The sequence below is a fragment of the Silene latifolia genome, chromosome 5 (genome assembly GCF_048544455.1).
Source record: "Silene latifolia isolate original U9 population chromosome 5, ASM4854445v1, whole genome shotgun sequence".
Taxonomy (NCBI): Eukaryota; Viridiplantae; Streptophyta; class Magnoliopsida; order Caryophyllales; family Caryophyllaceae; genus Silene; species Silene latifolia.
In genome coordinates this window covers 46,745,784-46,754,265 of record NC_133530.1, presented here as the reverse complement: position 1 = coordinate 46,754,265, position 8,482 = coordinate 46,745,784, and positions in this window count along the sequence as shown.

The window sequence follows — 8,482 nt, the reverse complement described above, 5'->3', positions numbered from 1 at the left end:
TTCTACTTCAATGTCAAATAAATATTTTAAGTTTTTACATTTAGTACAAGGACACCTAAGTTTATGTTGTTCCAAATCATATGAATCTTGACATCTAGCAAATTCAATAAATCCACGAACTCCCTTTACAAATCTAGCGATATGACGTTGCTTCTTATATACTCTTTCTTCGTACATCCAGCTACGTTCAGATCTCTTCATTTTACTCTAGACAATAAATAGCAAACTAACCATTTTAAATAATACTCCCTCTGTTTTTCTATATATGACTTTCTCACATTTCGAGACACACACTTCTCTATTCAATATCTCTCAAATTATATGCTTAAATATAGTGATATGTATACTCATATGAAAGAGTTTTTTATAAGTAATTTAATGGTATAATTTTTATAATTTTTTACCAAATATTTTTTTGTAAATATTAAAGTCAAAGGCTCGCCTCGAAAAAGCAAAACGTCATATATTAAAAAGTGGAGGGAGTATTTAATTTCAACAAAAAAATTCTAACTTTAAAATTGTACTAACTTATCACATTATAGTACTTCAACAATAGTTATCTTACCCTCCATATTATACTAACTTCAAGATTTCAATTGGGTTCTTATCACTCCAATCTAAACCCATCAATGTACATTTCAAGTCACTAGCAAACACACATTTGTGATTTATTAATGAGAAAAAAATTCGGCAGCAATTCCCCTTAGTTCTCCAAATACACAATGTGGAATAGATTTATATTCCACATATGTATTCAGAGAAAATTAAAGGAATTGCAACCAAACTCTTTTATCATTAATAAAATCACAACTATGTGTTTACTACCTAAGTGACTTGAAACGTACAAAGACAGTCCCAAAATGGGGACTATTCAAGAATTGCTCCTAATGAGTAATTCTTGAACGGGTACTAGGTCATTATTAAACAAGTTGTCAAAAATTTAAATAAAATTTTGAAAAATGCAATTTATACGTCATGCTCATTCTAACTTAATTTCGTCAATTATAAGGCAAATTTGTGTTATAACTAAAGTATGAAAAAAATTGACAATACTAACATTATACTAATACTATACTACCTTCAATATTACTAAACTAACATTATACTACCTTCAACAATACTAACACTATACTACCTTCAACAATACTAACACTATACTACCTTCAATATTACTAAAACTAAGTTACTACCTTCAATAATACTAATATTATCAAGATAACCTTCAATTACATCCCCTAATCATATGACATTAGCAATTTAACAAAACCTCCAATTTCTAACCCTAACTACAATTAATAAACAAAAATTCTAATTAAATTACAACTACATACATAATAGGCATAACTAATGTTTAAATTACAACTACATACTAAATAAGCATCACAAATTAAACAAAAAATTAAGGATTGAAGTAATTAAATCAATTTGAGTCAAAAACAAACCTTTAGAAAAAAAGAATAATAGTGAAGGAAACTCCGGTGGTCGGTGGTGATGTGGTGGTTACAATGGATAGGTTGCCTCTCCGGTGGTGGTGGTTGATGGTGGTGGCGTCGGGTGTGTGTAGGGTGTTTTTTTTGTTTTGGGTGAAATGAAGAATGACGGGTGAAAAGAAGGAAGGAGGTGAAAAAACATAATCAGACAATTGGCGACCGTCATCAGTCGCCAATTTGGCGACTGTTTTCCGTCGCCAATTTGGATATTATACAGTCGCCCTTGGATTTCATACGGATTTTGGGATAAGATTTTACAGTCGCCAATTTTCAGTCGCCCGCTTTTTTTTTGTCTGTCGCCAAATTGGCGACTGGTCTTACAGTCGCTTACTTTAGACGCTTTTAACGAGTTTTCTTGTAGTGTTCATAGATTCCGAAGAAACAAACACACAAGGAGGAAACATTTTTCCTGCTTCATTTGTGGCTCTTTAACATTTTCTCCTAATCTGTCTTTTTGAAATAAACCTCTTTTCTAAAAAGACAGCATCACGAGCCATAAACACTTTGTTCTCATGACTATGTAGGACAAATGATCACATGTTTTCTTTCGGACAGCTTACAAATTAGGTACTCTACCTCTCCATATCTAATACGGAGTGAATGCGATTGTTTGAATGGTACTTTGATTTAGTGGGAAAAAGAAATTAGCAGACAAAATAGAAAGACCCCAATTGAAAATCAAGTGGCTCAATAAAACTTGACAAAGATAAAACCATATCGTATAGGTTCGATATCTCCTTCCAACCACACCTTATCAAATAATGGGTGTTAGGGAAAGTTAACTTGTGATACTATATCATACTTCTTTTGGTGGAAAAACAAAAGTCATTACTTAGTTATTTCTTTCCACGATCGGATCGTGAAACTATGATCTTATAATCTTATTGGTTATCACATTTACTTTAAAAAAACTCTTTGAACTCATCAAAGGTTTCTCTTTATATCTCGTTTAGTAGATATACCAGTATCCACCTAAAACGATGATAAAAGAAAAGAAGTAATTATAACCTACTCTGGTTGAGATTGTTATTCGACCATACACAAATCCACATATGATTAGGGTCAATAACTCACTTGCTCGACCTCCTTTTTAACAAAAGGGCACAAGTTATCTTGCTTTGAATACAAGATTCACATATATCATAAGATTCATAATCAAATGATTCAAAGAGAACTAGGTAACACTAGTCTATGAATGCGTTTTCAATTCAGAACTAAGATTTGATCGGAGTCACCAAAATAATTTGAACCTTTTATATTCTATATGATATATTAATTTATCTAGTTTAGGCCAAGAATAACCAATGATTGGATTGGTATAGCCATAGATCAAATCATGGCAAAATTAGGGCACAACATTTGTTTATATCACAAGAGTGAAACCCTATGTGTCTTATACAAAACTTTTATTAAAGCACAATTCTAAACCCTAAAACTAGATTATGTACATAATAACATTTATATGTCTCATAATGAAATGACAACTACCCTAGTTCCATTTCCTATGAGAAGGTTGACATTAGTTTAAGGCTAATCGTCACACAATTATCATCCCATGTACCAAAAACAATTATAATAACCACTATCGATATCAAATATTGATGAAGTGGTACAAGTATAACTAATGTCAATCATATATATATATATATATATATATATATATATATATATATATATATATATATATATATATATATATTATATAGATATCTAGAGAAGAAGGAACCTTTTAGGTGTCACACACCCAACTTTCTTATTCTCCAAAAAGCTAGGGGTATTATATCTACTAATGTCATACATATATAAAAAACAAGTTTGGTTAGAATTGGCATCGGACTAAGGTTTGGTGCTGCTATTCACAATAGCTTAACATTAACCTTTGCCATGAGCCAATACCTTAACCAAACCAAAAACTTTCTTGAACCTCGTCCTAATCTTAACTATTAAGATATATACATCCCTCTTAGAGCTCCCACTCATTTCTAAGAAGTTTTATGAAGTGAATATGGTAACTGGTTAATCATGATTTCAAACAAATCATATTACCAATTCATTCCAACATTTTTACATGCTCAAACATTTTAAGTATGTGAAAACATTTATCTTATGAGCAATAAGATGATAGCATCGTTGTTGTAAATAAAATGATATTGCAAAATCAACACACTTTTGACTAAGGTAATATCCCGTTTATACTCTTCATAAGAGACCCTTACAACGGACAACATGAGGATCAAAAGAAATGCAAATTTGTCATTAGCTATGGTGGTAAAATGGAGAAAAATTGAATAATCGAAATTTAAGTTACCGTATACTCTTAGAAAACTATTTTCATGCATAACGGATTATCAATTCTATAAATTGAGGAGCGAATTGAATGCTAGCCATTGCGCGATATAAAATAGTAAAAAAAACGGATTAAGTGGGAAATTTAACATTCATCGTTACTAAATACTTGAAAAATAATTTTATCAAGCTTGAATCCGCATTTATATAATGATCTCTCACCTAAATTATATAAATGATCCCGATATCCGTCTCTAAATAAACCTCGGCCCGGTGACGTCAGACATACGAGATCTAAATATATTTAATGAGTCAACTCCTTGACTGATTCTAGTCCTAGAACTCTCGGTCGACAGATTTCAAGTAAATCCATCTCTAGCCCCGGAACACAAAACTGGCCAGTGACACCAGACATACCAATCTTGCAATTCCGTTGAGTCCAACCAACTTTTACGTGTAATAACATTTATTACCCTACTTACCCGACGTAAAAAGGGAACACCACGGTGAGCCGTACCTGCCCCCTAATGAAGAAGGGGGTCATAGGTGTTACTAATTGAAAGGGCTAGCCTCAATATTTAAACAATGTGAGAGATCTTGTCAATTTATTATCAATTCCCTTTAAGTGAACTAAATCGGCGAATTCTCGATAACTTTAATTGACAACAGTCATAAAAACGAATAAATGCATGTAATGGCGATTTGGCATGAATGCAAATAAAATAAAAGACAATTTCTAGTATGGCTTCCTAAACTAGTTAATCTAATTAACTATTACAACTTCGGAAACCAACTCCTTGGTCCCTTGAACTTCATTGGAACGCCTTCCAATATAGCTTGGTCTTTTGGAAACTCCAGTCTTCATCGTAACTCCTTTCCGAAAGGCTCCGTCTTTAGGACCCCGTCGGTCTTCGTAACAATTAATTATAAGTATAAAAAGAATTACATAACAATTACTATTATACATTTGTAAAATAAAAATAAAATAAATCTATTAATATTACAAAACAGCGATACGACATCACAAATAATTACAAACCAAATCGCTATTCCCTTACATTATAGGAAATATTGATTTCTAACTAAGGCCATACTAGACAAATTACATTAATAAATTACATAAAATTAAATGACATTCATTTAAATAAAATGCAGTATAAAAATCATACTTAAACATGCTCTAAAATGCCAATTCGCCCAATGAACCACCGGTTTGATATTAAGCTCGTAGTTTTGGTTAATTAAGCGATTTTTAACCATTAAAAATCACAAATTAGTACTTAAATCAAATTTAATCACAAGATAACATCCCAACATGTTTTGAGACTCAAAAATTAGTCTTCACTAATTTCTTGACGATTTCATAACCTTTTATGAAAAATTGCTAATTAAAACTTATTTAATCATAACTTTTATAAAATAAATCCAAATAAAAAAACAAAATTATGAAAATTATAAAAATAAAAAGTTTTTTTATACTGGACCATTTCCAGGAACTCAAAATTTCAAAAATTTTGTCTAAAAATTTATTTTTTATCAAATACACAATTTTAAACACGGTTTTCGCAACTTTTGCGATATAATTATAAATTAAACCTAAAAATAGGAAAAAACATCAAATGAAATTTTTTAGTATTCTGGAACATTTTCCAGAACCTGAAAATCTAAAAAATGTTACCAAAAAAATCCAATTAAAATTTGAGAAAATTATGGTTACATTTTATCGATTTTATCGCATAAAAACCAATAAACATGCAAAAATTAATCAAATTAATTTTATAAGTTTACATCAAATATATAATACATGCAAGTAACCTTAGATAAATTTCACTTGCCATAAAATACATTTTTATGATTTTAACCAATATAATCACATTTTATTTATATTTAACTATTAAAAAACAATAATCATGCAAAATTAATCAAATTAATTTTCTAATTTTTACTTAATCTAATTAATCAATGTATGTGAGAATATATTAAAAAATTCATGGCCAAAATTAACATGCAAAGCTTTTTAGTTAACTATTAACCAATTTTATGCATATTAAGACGGTCTTAAGATTAAAAAATCTATTAATTAGCAATAAAATTCCATAATTAACCAAATTTGACCAAAACCATTTTTAGGTCAGAATGTATACATGCAACAAAAATTTTCGTGCCAAACAATTTTTTACACAAAAATTACGATTTTATAAAGTCATCTTATAACTCGATAAAATGGTCAAAAATCGACATGCATGCAACGACTGAGCTTTGATACCACTTGTAGGTGCTAGACCCCTAATTAGACTCTCTAATTAGTAACTAAATTATATGTTAATTTAGTTTATGCATGATCTAGTTACATGCATGCAATTATAAGATTGTCTTAAATGATAAAAGATGGAATTTTCCTTATATTGCATTTGGAAATATTGGGCACAACACAAGGACTCCTTCCTTGTGTTGTTATTTTGCAAAGAACATCATGGATGATCCTCCATCTTCTAGTTTCCATGGTAGGAAACCTCCTCTTGGTTGCACCCAAGATATCACCCAAAAATTCTACTAATATTAACTAGATATTATGCAGAATATTACCTTGAAATAATATTACAAATTATTATTACTATAATAATAATTTATGTTTTATTATTTATCTGAGTTTTTTGGATGAGTTTTGTGAGAAGATAAGAAAGAAAAAAACTGAAGAACAACTATTGTTCATCAAGAGCAAAAACTTGCAACTACAAGTGTGATAGACCAATTTTTCCTTCTAAATTTTCTAACCCTTTGATGTGACTCTTATTTGCGCACATTTAGTCCCCTAATTAAACCTATTTTGCATACTAATATAGCATTTTATGGCCATTTTATCCGTCAATTCCTTCCTATTTTGCTTTCCTATTGCATTTTATATGTCTTGTAGGAAAGAAAATAATGAGGCGGAATCCCCGTCTCTCGTGCGTATTCGAAAGCTTGTTGATGGTATTGGATGGACTAGTATGAAGAGGAGGCAAGAATGATGACCAAGGATGTAGGAATAAAGAGTATATAGAAGGATCATAGTCTTAAAAGCAAGGAGAAGGAACCCTATCCTTGGATCCGAGCGTCCCTAGCTCAGGACGGGCGTCTCAGCGTAGGACTCGAGCGTCCCGCAGCCAGACCGAGCGGTTTCCCTTACAGGACCAAACATGCTTCAGGTCAGGACGCGCGGATCTCCTTGAGAGTTGCTACTCAATCCGCGCATGTCCCTCGGGACTTGCAAGGCTCTATTCAACACTTGAGCATTGTTATTTACTAATCTACCCTTGCTTAACCTAATGATGCACCACTATATATACTCCATTTGTAATAATCAAGAAAAAAAAAGCCCTCTTAGTGAAGGCAAGCCTTCCTTAGATTAGATTAAGAGTAGATTAGAATAGATTAATCTCAATCATTCCACATTAATCTTTCCTTAATTATTGTCAAGTTTATTATTGGGTAATTGAAGATTATTTGGTTATTATTGGAGAATTGACAACTCTTCATCAATCAATCAAATTTTCTTCTATTATTATTTCCTTTCCAATTGTTCATCTTAAGTTTGGTATAATTCCTTTACTCTTTACTCTTTATTGCTTATTTCTTCACTCTTTTATCATGTTTATACTTGTTGTGACGATTGACACCATTGATGACATGTTTTCCATGATAATAAGTGAGTAGTTATTTAACTAGGATTAGTGGAGGATTAGGGGAGTTAATCATGGGATAGATTTATGCTTAATGAGTTCATATGAATGCTTGCTTATTATTCTTCAACTTATGCACATGTCATGTTTGATGAAATACTAGACTATGAAACCTTGCATCTTTTACCCATCTCTTATCTATTCAACAAGGCTTATAATATATCAACCAACTCAAGCCTTGTTAGACCTTGCATATTGTTGAGTAGGGAAAACCCAAGTCGACTTGTAGGTGTTGTAAAGTCTTAACCGACTCGGCTCCGAGATGTAAGTTTTCCTAGGAATTGGTTTATCATGCATGTAGTTTAATAGGAAGAATTAAGTCGACTTGTAGGTGTTGTAAAGTCACAAATGACTCGGCTCCGGGACTCAAATCTTCTTATGAACTATATGACATGAACTAACTTAAATCCAACAGTAATAAATTGCTTGCATCTATATAAGTCATTTATGTTATCTTACCATGATTCCCCTATGATCCCATGATGTCCTAGTATCCTTTATTACTTGTTTACATCTTTAATTGCTTTATTGCTTGTTTTATTCCATTGCTTTCTTTAGTTTAGAATCATCAACCCATTTCAATTGTGACAACCCTAAGTGCAACTACAATTGGATTGAACAATTCGAGTACCCCCGTCCCGTGGATCGACCCCGACTTTCTTGATGTGCTAGTAGTTGGGTATAAATGTGTTTGAGGGCATACAACGACACGCTCATCAAAATGTCGCCGTTTCCGGGGACGGTGTTGTGTATTTTTGATTCGTTCTTTTATCTAGTTTTAGTTGTGCTTCTTCTTGAGGAGCCTTGGTTCCTTGGGAATTTCGTTTAGTTCCTCAAGGTTCGTTCTTACCATTTTGTTGTAGTTTCCATGCTTGTAGTTGTTTCCTTGTCTTAGCTATGATGATGGCTCAAGACTTGACACATGGAGTATGTAGTGGATCTTTTGAATATGACTACTATAGGTATGGGGAGTTTGAGGAGCAA